At 41.7% G+C, this 15,806-nt stretch overlaps 1 long non-coding RNA gene across 1 annotated transcript; it reads right to left on the minus strand.

Annotated features, from left to right (window-relative positions):
• Positions 1–4,335: 4,335 nt before the first annotated feature.
• On the minus strand, positions 4,336–5,829 carry LOC119271638. Its single transcript, XR_005134652.1, has 2 exons — positions 4,870–5,829; positions 4,336–4,745 (listed from the first exon to the last, which is right to left on the minus strand). It is a non-coding gene; the product is annotated as an uncharacterized LOC119271638 (long non-coding RNA).
• Positions 5,830–15,806: the final 9,977 nt, after the last annotated feature.

The raw sequence follows: 15,806 nt of genomic DNA on the forward strand, positions 1-15,806 counted from the left end.
ATTCTGATCACGGGATAAGAATAATATTCTGATCACAACATGAACTTCCTGAGTAACGCGCCTGACCTTCCCCGAGTACTAGGTTGAACTTCATGACCCAAGTTAAATTTTTGGCAAAATGTAAGCGGTTTAAGAGCAGTTTTGAAAACCGTTTTTTCTTTATATAAAAAACATGAATCGTATTTTTGATCGCATTTTTAAACCGTTTATCGGAATGAGGCAAATAATATGGCGTTGGAAAGCTGCTGCAAAACCGCTCCTTCCACATGTTGAAAGTTTTCTCTAATTCCCTACGGTTAAAGAGTAATTCAGAAAATCATAAAATTTCGCAAACCGAATACCCGAGTTCGTATTTTCAACGCCATTTCTAAATGGCTAATCCAATTGAGGCAAATAATATGGCGTTGGAAATCTTATGAAAATGCTCTACTTTTTTATGTTAAAAGTTTTTTCTAATTTTGAATGGTTTAAAAGTAATTTAGAAAACGGTACAAGTTCCACCGAGTTCGTATTTTCGAGCTAATTTTTTAACCGTACGTCCAAATGCAGCAAATGATATGGCGTTCGAAAGCTTGAAGAAATACGAAACGTTTTTGTATATATTGTTTCTCCCAATTCATTACGGTTTTATGTCAGTTTTGAAAATGGTTAAAAACGTATTTTTGCCGTAATTTCTACAAACTTTATCGGAATGGGGCAAATAATATACCGCTGAAAAGCTACGGAAAATGCGAAACTTTTTCATGTTGATGGTTTTCTCTAAATCCTGACCGTTTTCAAGTAATTTCGAAAATGGCGAGATCATTCGTTCTGCCTCTATCGCGAAACTGATTCTTCAAAAATGCACCGTGTGAAGAATCTGAACTTCTCGGCGCGTGTACGTGAACTTCACTCTGTTTTTCACGTGTTTTTTTGCTCGTAGCTCTCCATCCACTCACCGGAACACTCACCGGAATTAAGCAAGTAATGTACCGGTGGAAAGCTTATGTAAACATGCAACTTTCCCGTGTTAATAATTTTTTCGTACTCGCGATGATTTTAAAAGTTTTTTAACTCAAATTCATTCACTATAGTAGTCGAACTTCCTGCTGTTTTCAGGTTGAACTTCTATGACGTATTTTCGTTTATAATTTTCTCATTCATTTGTCAGTGTTACACAAATGATATTTGTTTTGTACAAACCTCTCTCACAATAATTTTTTTAATTTTCTCCGACCGATGACTTGAACTTACACAAATTCTATTCCTCCCGTTTTGAAATAAATTAGAAAATGACGAGATCATGGTTTTCTGACTTCATCACGAATGGAAATGCACTGCGTGAAGTGGTTGAACTTCTTGGGCATGTTTTGTCTGAACTTCACTCTGTTTTTGACGTGCTGTTTTTTATCAATAACTCCCAAACCACTTACCGGAATTGAGCAAATGATATACCAATGGAAAGCTGTCGAAAACACTCAACTTTTCCATGTTGATCAGCTTTTCATACTTGCGATGTTTCAAATATTTTTTAATGCGTAAAAATGTGTTTTTAATGGTATACACAATTTTTTTAAACCATTCATCAGAATATAGCATACAATATACTGTTGAGAAGCTTATGAATAGGAGGATCTTTTTCATGTAGACAGACGTTACAGATTTTTGTTGTTTGAGAGCAGTTTTAAAAATGGCAAAAAGAACGTCGTTTTTTGCCTGTTTTTTACATGTAATTGAAGGTCGGACGTCTCACACTAGAGATCTTGAACTTCAACGTGAGGAGCACATGAACTTCTTGCAAAAAAACCTTTTAAGCTTTTAGTTTTTTTTCTTATATTCCAATCTGAAATGCATTTCACGTAGTAGTTAAACTTCCCGCTGTTTTCATCTTGAACTTCCGTCACATATTTTTGTTCAACCTCTCTCACAAGAAATTTTTAACTTCCTCAGGCCAAGCACTTGAACTTCTAGCAACAATGTTTTTGGACATTGCCTTTTTATTCTTTTTAATACAAAGTGCACACCGTGTAGTACGTGAACTTCTCGCAGTTATCAATATGAACTTTTCTCGGTTACGTGAAAATATATGAGCTTTTTAATGAATTTTTAATCTGATTTTCTTAATCTTTTTTTATGAATTTTGAAGCGCTCTATTTTTAAAAGTTGAACTTCTTGTTATTTTTTGAACTTCTTGTTTCAGTTCTTTGATAACGAGGAAAATTTGAGTTTCCTATAATCATCGAACTTCTTCATCTTTTTAATATGGACCTCCTGGTTTTTTTCTTAATATTTTTTATGAAATTTGAAGCGCTGTATTTTTAAAAGTTGAACTTCTTGTTATTTTATTTTTGAACTTCTTGTTTCCATTTCTTTAATAACGAGGAAAATTTGAGTTTTTTATAATCATCAAACTTCTCCATCTTTTTAATATGGACTTCCTGGTTTTATTTCTTTATTACTATTTTATGAACAAAAATATTTTAAGACACCAAAACAACATTTTGTGTGTGTGTGTTTTTGCATTGGTTTGCACATCAAACTGCGTCATCTTTAGAAATTGAACTTCTGCTTTTTCTTTTTGTTTTCTTTCAGCATTTTTAGCACGTCGAACCACGTCATCTTTAAAAATTGAACTTCTCCTTTCTTTTTGTTTTCTTTCAACATTGGTTTGCACGTTGTGTACCGCGTCATCTTTACAAATTGAACTTCTCCTTTTTCTTTTTTGTTTTCTTTCAACATTGGTTTACACGTTGTGTACTGCGTCATCTTTAGAAATTGAACTTCTCCCTTTCTTTTTGTTTTCTTGCATGTTTAAATTTATTTTGAACTTATTGATATAACACACTTGACCTTCTCGAACACAACATTTTGACCTTCACAAAACATAAAATAAAGCCAAACTTTTGACCTACAGAGCATGTACAATTTTCTCGACTTTTTCAAGAAGAAATGTTTAAATCGCCCCGTTAGTTTGACATGAACTTTTGCTGCACATTTTTAAACGTCAGTTTGATTTTTCTACAGGAACACATCTGTAGAAAGAACCTCCTATCGATTTATCGAACATATGTGGCTTTCTTAATGAACAAACAAAGAATTACTCTCAAAAAACATCTTCAAGTAACGGGATATGTTCCATGGGACCGGAAAAGCACATCTTATCATTTCTTTTACGACGAACAACATCAAGTTCAAACAAAAAAACAAAGACAGCAGCACTGCCTAATCTCTCGCAGAAATCTATCTCTCGCACTCAAGCGCACCAACAGCAAACAAACGACGCGGCAGGAGCAAGACGGCACGGCCGACGGTTCTACTCCACTGTGCAATGTAGTTTTTTCATCCGAGAGGGGAGGATGGAACAGCAGAAGGAAGAAGTTCAGCACGTGGGCAGAGTGAAGGTCATCTTTGGTTGAAGACGAAGGTGGGGAAGAGGTTGGCCAGAGATGTGTGAGGAGGAGGAAGAAATTCGACATCTGGTGGCGGCTCTGACTCCCCTACTCCTATAGGATGCGAAGTAGCAGGAGCTGCGTGTCGTGGCAACGGATGGAGGGTCATGCCGCGCCGATGAGCGTGAAATGGTGGTGATATGGCCTTGGCGGGATGATGGAGGGGGGACGCGCCGGGGAGCACGACGACGGGATGGGTGGACGCCAGAAGATGCGCCGGAGACCGCGATATTTTTAAAAAATTGGACTTCTTGGTTTGATTCTTTTGTAACGTCAAAAATTCTAATTTCCAATAAACATTGAACTGCTCCTTTTTTTTAAGTTGAACTTCTTGTATTTTTTGAAAACAAGGAAATACGTTTTTTAAAGAAAAACTTTTTTAAATGTTGGTTTTAATGTTGAGATGTGGAAAATCTTATTCCTTTTAAAACATCGAACTACTATGTTACTTTAATTTGAACACGATTTTTTTAGAAACGTGAAAGTCCGTCTTTCTTTTTCTAAATTTTCTTTTTTTTCATCTCTGTACTATGTGTGTTCTCATGGCCGAACTTCAAAGTTTAGTTCCTAGTGAATGTTCTAAGATTGTTTCATGTAAACCATGTAGGGTATCGTTTATCTTCCAAGTTTATGATGAGTTTGACATTGTTTCTTAAAAAACAAATCCGAGAGCAATAGATGATATTTCCCAAATGCAATTTTTTATACATGAGCTCATTTTGAATTTACACGAACATTGTTTTGAGTGTCGACTTTCCATTTCTTTTTGCATTTAAGTTTTCTCAGTATGCGAACAATATTTTTATGTAAACAAATCAAACCATTCCAAAAAAGAGTAAATAAAAAATGAACACATGGTTAGTGGTTTGTAAATGAAAAATAACTACAAAATATACGCATCAAACCATGAAAAACTAAGTACTTGCTCTTCTAATTACATATGTGATAATAATTTAAGCAATATATAAGCCAGTTGATGGTTTTGTGACAAAGCGGTGCATGTCTCTCCACCACACATTGATTCTATAAAAAAATACCTTATCTTCTCATCGTAGCATACACACACCTTTGTCTATAAAAAAAATCATATACCTTATCTTCTCATCGTAGCATACACACATCTCCATACCGGATGTTCACCCAAATCCGAAGCAGCAGTAGCTTCTTTCCGAGGTAGAAGAGCACATGCATCAGCAGCATCTCATGCTCACTAGAGTGAAAAACGGAAAGAGTAGACGTTGAATCGACTAGAACTTGGTGGAGAGCCGTGCTAGGACTTCACAGCTTCCAGCATATAGCCGTGATAGAACTTCACACCTGCCAGCGTATATCTTTTTGTAGAATTTCACGAAGCCTCTAAACGTCTTAAAAGTTAGCTCAATTGACGCACAAGGAAAAAAATAAACTTTTACAACAAATCTCGTTGAAGACGTAGACATACAAGCATGCATTATTTTCCTTTACTGCATTGTCACAGTGCTTGCTCCACACATCTCCTGCACAGTTCAATCAGTAAAAAGAGTTAAGTTCAGTTAAGAGAAATTTTGACAGCAGCAACAGTATCAATATGCAGGAGCACGTCAGGGTCGGCTGCGCCTGTAGATATAGTTGAACTTCAGACATGAAAAATAATTAGAAACACAGAACTAGACGGGGGAAGGAATCGATGCTTGATCTGGTTACAATACAACAGTAGGGAACAACAGAAAACAGAGATCGAGAAAGAATGCGAACTTGGAGTGTTGATGTGGTGCCCTGAGATGATGAACTCTCCCCTCATAGAGGTCCATGCGTAGATGTGGCAAGGGACAGGGAGGCAGCCGGACACCAGTGGAGGAGGGAGCTCCATAGGGTGGACGTCTATGGCGGGGCGGCGGCAAGGATTGCCAGGGGGCCGAGCGGATAGGGCGGCCATGGCATTGAGGAGCAGGGGCCCTCCGCCATCAGATTTTTTGGAGGAGATGCTGGCTCGACGGCATTTGGGGCGGGTGACCAGCAGCGGTCGTGTGGAAGAACGGGATTAGTGCCTGAGGGCGCTTCTAGAGCTAGCAGCAGAACACCGTGGTCCGAGTCATGCCTAGTCGTCGGCGCGGGGCTGGCTCGCGGTGACACACAAGAGGCAGAGGGGCGCCGCGCGTGGCAATGTGTGGTGGGGAATTGGGGGGCGGCAGTGGCATGGCGGTCAACGGCGGCGACACAGCGCCCGCGAAGGGCACCCCTGGCCCACTCCGGTCGGGTACGGCTGGATCCGTGCGTGCCGGCGCTCTCGGGGGCGGTAGTTGTGGCGGCTACTCACTGGATGGTGGCAGCGAAGCAGGCGCGCGGGGTGCCGGCGACGTCCGGGGAGGCACCGGCGCGCTGGGGAGACTAGCCGGGCACCGGCGGGATTTCGGTTGGGGGCGCGGGGGTTGCGGGAGAAGGGTGGGGCAGCGAGTCGGAGAAGGTGGAGGGGGATCAGGGAAGATCGCGGTCTGATAGCTTTTGGATCTCGGGAAAATCTTGCTCGTGTCCTATATATACAGCGACTGTGATCCAAATAGTTATTCTAATCCTGCGATTAGCATAGTGTTGTCCTATATATATATATATATATATATATATATATATATATATATATATATATATATATAGCCAATTCTTCGTTGATTGAAGCAGTGAAGACAGCGCAAAGTTGACGAATATGAATAATTGAGGAATTTCAACTTTTGGTGGTGGCGTGACCCACCGTATAAGAATGATGATTTCAGACACCGCATACAATTATCGTAGGGTTCTGAGAATCAAATTCTTCGTTAATTTCTTCACACTAAGAGTGTTATTCTTCATTGATTGAAGAAAAACGTTTTTTCATGTGTTGCACATCTAAGTCATCAATTTTGCATAAGTGTTAGGATGAGTGTCCTTTTCAAAGAACATTCGAAGATTCTAGGATATTTAGCTCACACCGCAACTTGCTAAATCTCTTCTCATCCAAGGGCTTTGTGAAGATATCGGCTAGCTGTTCTTCAGTCTTCATATGCTCAATAGAAATGTCGCCCTTCAACACATGATCACGAAGAAAATGATGACGAATCTGAATGTGCTTTGTCTTCGAGTGCTGAACTGGGTTGTGAGCAATCTTGATGGAACTTCCATTGTCACAGAAGAGAGGTACATTCTTCATGTTGACGCCGTAGTCCTTGAGAGTTTGCTTCATCCATAGCAATTGGGCACAGCAAGAACCAGCGGCAATGTACTCAGCTTCAGCAGTAGATAGTGATACGCAGTTCTGTTTCTTCGAGGAGCAACAGACCAAAGATCGTCCGAGGAAATGACATGTACCAGATGTTGACTTGTGATCCACACGATCACCAGCATAGTCAGAGTCAGAATATCCAACAAGATCAAAAGCCGAGCCCTTGGGGTACCATAATCCAAGTGTTGGTGTGTGAGCTAGATATCGAAGAATATGCTTCACAGCCTTATGGTGTGATTCCTTCGGTGCAGCTTGAAATCGGGCACATATGCAAACACTAAGCATTATATCTGGCCTAGATGCATATAAGTATAATAAGGAACCTATCATGGAGCGGTATACCTTATGATCAAAGTCAATACCATTTTCATCAGTGCACAGATGGCCATTTGTGGGCATAGGAATTTTTACGCCTTTGCAATCTTGCATGCCGAATTTCCTCAGTACATCCTTGAGGTATTTCTCCTGAGATATGAATATGCCATTGCTTTGTTGACGAATTTGAAGACCTAAGAATAATTTCAACTCTCCCATCATAGACATTTGATATTCTTCACTCATCATATAGGAAAATTCATCACTATAACGTTGGTCAGTACAGCCAAAGATAATATCATCAACATATATTTGGCACACAAACAATTCACCATCATAGGATTTAGAGAAAAGAGTAGGGTCGAGTGAACCGGGTTTGAAGCCTTTCTTCATGAGGAATTCCTTCAAGGTATCATACCACGCCCGTGGGGCCTGGTTGAGGCCATAGAGGGCCTTGTTGAGTCTGAAGACTTTGTTAGGATTCTTTGGATCTTCAAAACCTGGGGGTTGAGCAACATGTACTTCTTCCTCAAGCTTACCATTGAGGAATGCACTTTTCACATCCATTTGATATAAAGTGATATCATGATGGTTAGCATAAGCAAGTAATATGCAAATAGCCTCAAGTCTAGCAACAGGTGCAAAAGTTTCATCGAAATCAATTCCTTCAACCTGTGTGTAGCCTTGTGCTACAAGCCGTGCCTTATTCCTCACCACAAGGCCATTTTCATCTTGCTTGTTGCGGTAGATCCACTTTGTGCCGATGATATTGTGCTTGCGAGGATCTGAACGTTTGACCAGTTCCCAGACATTGTTGAGCTCGAACTGATGTAGTTCTTCTTGCATGGCCTGAATCCACTCAGGCTTCAGAAATGCTTCATCTACCTTAGTGGGCTCTGTAATAGAGACAAAAGCATAGTGCCCACAAAATTTAGATAAATGTGAAGTTTTTGAGCGTGTGAGAGGACCTGGCGCTTTGATGTCATTGATGATCTTTTCAAATTGCACTTCTTTTGCAATGCGAGGATGAGCTGGTTGCCGTTGAAGAATTTGATCAGCATTCTCTTCAGCACCATTTTCTTCAGTATTTTCTTCACGTGCATTAGCTCGATGTTCTTCATGTTCTGGAATGAATTCTTCGGCAGATTCTTCAGTGGGAATGACATCCTCAGTAGCCTTGAACTTGATTGTTTCCTCAGGTGCTGGTTCATCTATCACAGTAGGTAGGTGCTCTCTTTGCGAGCCATTAGTTTCATCAAACCGCACATCTACAGTTTCAACAACCTTGTGAAGAACGTTGTTGAAGACTCTATAGGTGTGCGAGTCCTTTCCGTAACCAAGCATAAAACCTTCATGTGCTTTCGGTGCAAATTTTGAGTTGTGATGAGGATCTCTAATCCAACATTTAGCACCGAAGACTTTGAAATAACTTACATTGGGTTTCTTATCAGTGAGGAGTTCATAGGCAGTCTTCTTGAAGAATTTGTGAAGATATACTCTGTTGATGATGTGGCACGCAGTATCAATTGCCTCGGTCCAGAAACAACAAGACGTTTTGTATTCATCAAGCATAGTGCGACCCATCTCAGCAAGAGTCCTATTCTTGCGCTCCACGACGCCGTTCTGCTGAGGAGTGTAAGGAGCAGATAACTCATGAGTAATACCAAGTTCATCAAGATAGTCATCGAGACCAGAATTCTTGAACTCAATGCCATTGTCACTTCTGATGTGCTTGATCTTCACACCAAAGTTGGTTGAAGCCCTCGAGGAAAATCATTTGAAGACTTCCTGCACTTCATGTTTGTAAGTAACAAGGTGTACCCATGTATAATGAGAGTAATCATCATCAACAACAAAGCCATATTGAGATGCTTCATTTGAAACAGCAGAATAATGATTAGGACCAAAGAGATCCATGTGAAGCAATTCAAATGGGCGAGTGGTGGTCATGATAGTCTTTGCTGGATGCTTGGCCTTCGTCATCTTCCCAGCTTCACAGGCTCCGCATAGGTGATCCTTGAGGAATTTGACATTTGCGATGCCAATGACATGCTTCTTCTTCGCAAGCGTGTGCAAATTCCTCATGCCTGCATGACCAAGTCGTCGATGCCAGAGCTAGCCTTCTGAAGCTTTTGCAAGTAGACACACGGCTGGTTGTGGTCCTGTAGAGAAATCAACAATATACACGTCTCCTCTCCTAAAGCCTTCGAAGACTTTGGAATTGTCAGCTTCCATAACACAACACAACGGTACTTGCCAAAGACAACAACCATATCAAGATCATAAAGCATTAAGACAGACATAAGGTTGTATCCTAGGGACTTAACAAGCATGACTTTGTCCATGTGTTGATCCTTTGTGATCGCAACCTTACCTAGACCCAATACCTGACTTTTGCCTTTGTCAGCAAAGATGATATGCTTCAGATGCGACGGAGATAATGGAGCATCCATCAATAGATTCTTGTCACCAGTCATGTGATTTGTACATCCACTATCGAGGACCCACTCAGTGGCTTTGGGTTGATCATCCTGCAGATGAATTAGTGCAGCTTACAAACTCATATACTTCATTAGTGAAGAATATGACATCAATTCATCAGATCAGTTTCATCAAGCAAAAGAACAGATAAAGCAATATTGAGGACGTGAGAAATGAAAGTTCATTTCTTCATGATTAGCCTGCGTCCTATCAGGCACACTCAGGTCTCCAGCAAATGCTTCAGATGATTACATACGTCTGGAGACCTGACCCTGCAGATGAGATTAGTTCTTTTTCTTCACCACCCACATCTGAAGGGGTGGCAAAGAGTTCATCACTCTGCGAGCTCCATACGAGAAGGATGGCATGGAAGCCAGTCCATTTTGTTTCACATAAGAGGGGTTAGAATAAGCATAAGAGTAAGCACAGAAATTCTTCGAGAACTTATGGACATAATGATTTGAAGAGTAATGCACATATCCATAATCCTTAGATCTTCCCTGCAAAACAGACGTGTTAGCACGATGATGTTCATATGAAGACTTTGATCCTTTTGAGGAATATGATCCATGTGAGGAGTTTGGTCCGTATGAGGACTTGGATCCATATGAAGAATTTGATCTGGGGTTCCTATTCGTCACAGGTGGCGTCATGATGACATTCACCTGAAGATTTTCAAGGCATCTTTTGGGAACCCAGATTTTCTTCATAGGGGGGCCGTTCCTGCAGTTAGTGCCAACATATCTAGCAAATACTTCACCATTCTGATTTTTGAACAGTTTATAGTTGGAGTCAAATGACTCATCATCAGAATGAGGAGATTCACATGCATATCTAGATAGGTTAGATTGATCAACTGGAGGTCCCTTTGCAGCAACCCATGTAGTTTTGGGGTACTTCTCAGGCTTCCAATATGTACCATCAGCGTTGAGTTTCCTCTCAAAGGCAATACCCTCTTTCCTAGGGTTCCTGTTGAGGATCTGCTTTTTAAGCACATCACAAAGAGTCTGATGCCCTTTGAGGCTTTTGTACAAGCCTGTCATGTACAATCCCTTCATCCCTGCATTGTCAGTGATACTAGCAATGTCCTCAGATGAGGAATTAGTGATAGCAGAGGCATGTGAAGAATTTGAAACATTAGCAGCATTTGAACATTCAGGTGAAGAATTAGCAGATTCATGTTCAATGCACTTCAAGCATGGAGGAACAAATTCTTCCTGAGAAGCGCTGATTTGTTGAGCAAGTAATGAATCACGCTCCTTCTGAAGATCTTCATAACCCACTCTTAGTTTCTCAAGGTCTTGCTTTCTTTGAAGAAATTCATAAGGAAGCTTCTCATGATCGGATAAGAGAGTGTTATGATGACCTTGAAGATTGTCAAACCTAGTCTGAAGTCTCTGAAGATTTTCAGTCAAGGCTTTAGTGCGATCCATTTCTTCACCCAACATATCATTACTTTTGTCTAGCATGTTTTGAACCTTTTCAAGAGCCCTTTGTTGTTTTACATCAATCTTAGCAAGTTTATAATAGCTGGGCTTAAGGTTTTCATCAGACTCATTCTCACTTGATTCAGAGGAGGTATATTTGAGTACCTTGGCACCCTTTGCCATGAAGCAATAAGTGGGAGCGTAGTCATCATCGCCTTCATCAGCCTTGTTGGTGAGGTCATTTTCTTCAGTGTTGAAGATAGACTTGCCGACGAATGCAGTGGCGAGAGCTAGGCTTGCCACTCCAGATTCGGACTCCTCAGATGACTCCTCTTCCTCATTTTCTTTAGATTCAGCCTCAGAGTCCATTTCCTTGCCAATGAATGCCCTGGCCTTCTTGGAGCGGCTCTTCTTGTGATATGAAGGCTTTGAGGATTTTGATGATGAAGATTTTGTGGATTTCTTATTTTTCTTCGCATCATCAGAACTGTAATCCTTGTATTTGTTCTTCTTTGATTCCTTTTCCCACTGAGGACAATCTTGAATGTAATGTCCAGGTTTCTTACATTTGTGGCAGAGCCTCCTCTTGTAGTCACTGGATGAGGAATCACTGCTCCTTGAGGGTCTTCCAAGGTGACCACGTCTTGAGAACTTTTGGAACTTCTTCACGAGCAGAGCCAGATCATGGCTTAGTTCTTCAGGATCACCAAGGCTGCTACCAGACTCTTCATCTTCGGACTCAGATACTGCCTTGGCCTTCAGTGCACGTGATCTGCCATAGCTTGAACCATAGAGATCTCTTTTTTCAGCAAGTTGGAACTCATGAGTATTTAGCCTCTCGAGAATATCAGCGGGATCAAGTGACTTGTAATAAGCACGTTCTTGTATCATCAATGCCAGAGTGTCAAATGAGGAATTAAGCGATCTCAGCAATTTCTTCACCACCTCATGGTCGGTGATGTCAGTGGCACCAAGTGCTTGAAGCTCATTTGAGATGTCAGTGAGACGATCGAAGGTTTGTTGAACATTTTCATTGTCGAGTCTCTTGAAACGATTGAAGAGATTGTGAAGAACATCAACTCGAGAGTCACGCTATCTTGAGACTCCTTCATTCACTTTGGACAACCTGTCCCAGATAAGCTTCGCTATCTCCAAAGCACTCACGCTGCCATACTGCCTTTGCTCAGATGGCCACATATGATATTTGAGGGAGTCCTGGATTAGGGGGTGTCCGGATGGCCGGACTATACCTTCAGCCGGACTCCTGGACTGTGAAGATACAAGATTGAAGACTCCATCCCGTGTCCGGAAGGGACTTTTCTTGGCGTGGAAGGCAAGCTTGGCGATACGGATATGAAGATCTCCTACCATTGTAACCGACTTTGTGTAACCCTAACCCTCTTCGGTGTCTATATAAACCGGGGGGTTTTAGTCCGTAGGACAACATACACATCAACAATCATACCATAGGCTAGCTTCTAGGGTTTAGCATCTCTGATCTCGTGGTAGATCTACTCTTGTACTACCCATATCATCAATATTAATCAAGCAGGACGTAGGGTTTTACCTCCATCGAGAGGGCCCGAACCTGGGTAAAACTTCGTGTCCCTTGCCGCTTGTTACCATCCGGCCTAGACGCACAGTTCGGGATCCCTACCCGAGATCCGCCGGTTTTGACACCGGCATTGGTGCTTTCATTGAGAGTTCCCCTGTGTGATGAGGACATCAATACAATTGTTACACCCACAGCCCCTGCTGCTATACATACTGGACCAATTACTAGAGCTCGTGCATGCCAACTAAATTACCAGGTACTTTCGTTTCTTGGTAATGATTCTAATGTTCATGAGAATATGATGCTGCCTAAATTGGATACATTTGTTTTGCTTACAAATGAAGGGCCTAGCTTGGAGAAGGATGAACATTGGAGCAAGAACAAGCATGGAGATGATGGCATGCGCAAGGGGAACAAGAACGGAGTTACAAGTGATGATTTCAGGACTTTGAAGCCACCATAATGGGTGCATGAAGCCTTGGACGAAATATACAAGATGCCACTTCATAAATTTCGTCCCGAGGCTATTTTAGGTGCTGCGTCACCTTATTATTGGGCCAGGCCCATGTAATTTCAAAATACATAAGTATAGGCTATTTTTAGAGTCCATATGTGTGGGGAAACAAGAGATAGGGTTGATTTCGGACCCCTCCACCAAGGGCCACGAAATTCCCCCCTATTCCTCCATATATACAGCCCTTAGGGCATCGTTTAGATTTTGGGTTTTGTTTAGATTAAAAGTTCGCCATAGCTGCAACTTCGCGTACTTCGTTTGTGTTCAACGACCAGACAAAGGCGTCATAGAACCCCACCTTGATCAATAAAGCTTTCATCTTATATTCGCAATATCCAGATTGCAATCTTAGTTTCTTGCTTGTTCTTCGTTTGCTCGTAGGAAACAGACCCTCGAGGTCAGGTTGATCGTGCTCCGGCGTGGTCAATAACCTCTCGGAGTTGGTTTAGCGATTGCTAAGGCGCGACGTCCTCGCACGTTCGTAGTCGGATCGTCAAAGTCGACTTCCACCAAAGCGATATCCATCATCTCATCGAAAGACGGGACACCTTTGCCTCTATCAAGTGGTATCAGATTTCCAGGTTGCTCGGTGAGATTTTACAGTTTTTCGTAATTTAGATCGAGTCTGTTCTTCATACCTATAGTCCACGAAAAAGCCACAAAAAAATTAGGGTTAGTTCATCATATCCGAACCAATCTGAGCCTTGCATAATCTTTTTAGGGTTTTGCTTTGTTGAATTTGCGGTTGCATCGTCGTGTCTAGTTGCTGGTCTTAGAGTCTAGTCTTTTAGAGTTTCGAGTTCTGGTCATAAGTTGTCACGCCGCTGCCGCACCATCATCATCGCCCCTGCCATCTACCACCACCGTTTATCCGCCACCGCTTCGAATCCGTATCCATATACCACCACAGCTGTCATATACCACCACCGCTGCCATCTACCACCATATATCCACCACCAATCCGAGTTCTTGTCATATTAGGTTTGTTTTCGAGATCCATCTAGATTCCGATTCGTGTTTCCTTGCCGGAGTAGGTTTCGGAAAAAAAAGAGTCGGGTAGCCACGCTCCGTTTAGGCCCAAAATTTTTCGAAACGCATTTTTCGAAAAAATTTCTGGCTATCCTATTTTTTGGTGTTTCTGAGTGTTTTGAGGCAGGTGCCATTATAGGAAGTTTTTTTGACCCGTTTCCAGTTTTTGGGTCCGGGCAGTCAAAAAAAAAAATTGGTCAAAAAAATTTCGTGCCCATCCTGTCAGTTTGAGCTAAGAAGAGTTTTGAGACACTCGCCATTATAGTGACTTTTCGCAAAAAAAAAGCAGCGCAAAAAAAATAAAAAAGCGCGCAAAAAAAAAGCGAAAAAAAAATTCCAGAGTGTGCTTTTCCCTTGTTTACGTGCCGCGCCGTGATTTTGTTAGTGTTCTAGGCTCGCATCTCTAGCACAGTCTAGCCTAGGACCAGCACAGTACCGTCGTTGAGCGTTTATTCAACTTTGCATCTCTGAATTGATTATTGCTGACCCTTTTTGCTACCATATTATAAGCCTTCCCAGCTCCACATACATCTACCTCGTGCGTTTGACTCTCCCTGGTAATCGCTCTATCCAAGCTTTGAGAGTTTTTGACTACAACGGTTGCCGATCACCGCCTGCTGCTGGGTAAGAACTGGTAAGAATTTGAGATTTGCTTGACGGATTTGTGACACCCACCACCACCACTTGTTCGTAGTCTGTAGGATCATATTCTTGTGTGTTTCTATTGCTGCTAACCATGCCAGGATCACAAGCCGACGAGATTGACTGGGAGAATTTATCGAACAAGGAGCTTCATGATAAGTTTCAGCAAATGATGACTGAACAGGTGCAAGATGTGCTGAACAATTTTGAAGAGGCCATGGAGAAGATCACTGGCTTTGAGAAGACATTCGAAACAAAGCTCGATAACAAGTTTAATGAATTGCTCGCGCGTCTTCCACCACCACCACCCGCTGCAGCTAACGCACCTCTCCAACAACAACAACAACGACTACCTCCACGTCGCGAAGCAGACCTCCGCCGAGCAAGCCATGTTCCTCTTGCATTTGGCCAAACTGTTGGTGCTACTGTTGATACTTCTGTGGCTCCTGCTGCTGATGCGGAGGAGGATGATTATGTGGGAGATTATGAGGATGAGGTTGATCAAAATCAACACTACGTGCAGCCACCTGTACCACCACCAGCAGGTCGACCTCAGGTATATATTCGTAATGGTAGGCCTGCACCACCACCTCAGGTACGAGATGATGTCCATATTCCTAAACTGAAATTGAATATTCCACCATTTGAGGGTAGATATGTTCCTGATATATATCTTACTTGGGAGTTAGAAACTGAACAACGATTTACATGTTTACAATATCCTGAGGAGAGACGAGTTGCTGCTGCCGTTTGTGCTTTCACTAGTTTTGCATGTGTATGGTGGTCTGAACATTGTAGATTATATCCTATTCCAACTACTTGGGCTGCTTTGAAAACTACTATGCGTACGCGTTGGGTTCCACCATATTATCAACGAGAATTGCTTCAAAAATTGCAGCGTTTAAGACAAGGGAAAAATTCTGTAGAAGAATATTATCAGGAATTACAAACTGGCATGATTAGATGTGGTATTGTTGAGGAGAATGAAGCTATGCTTGCACGTTTTCTGGGTGGATTAAATAGAGAGATTCAGACCATTCTAGACTATAAGGAGTATACTAATATCACTCGTTTATTCCATCTTGCTTGTAAAGCTGAACGTGAAGTGCATGATCGACAAGCATTGGGGCGAACTAACTTTTCTGCAGGCCGACCTTCATCATGGACACCACGTGCATCT

Source organism: Triticum dicoccoides, chromosome 3A, assembly GCF_002162155.2.
Source record: "Triticum dicoccoides isolate Atlit2015 ecotype Zavitan chromosome 3A, WEW_v2.0, whole genome shotgun sequence".
Taxonomy (NCBI): domain Eukaryota; kingdom Viridiplantae; phylum Streptophyta; class Magnoliopsida; order Poales; family Poaceae; genus Triticum; species Triticum dicoccoides.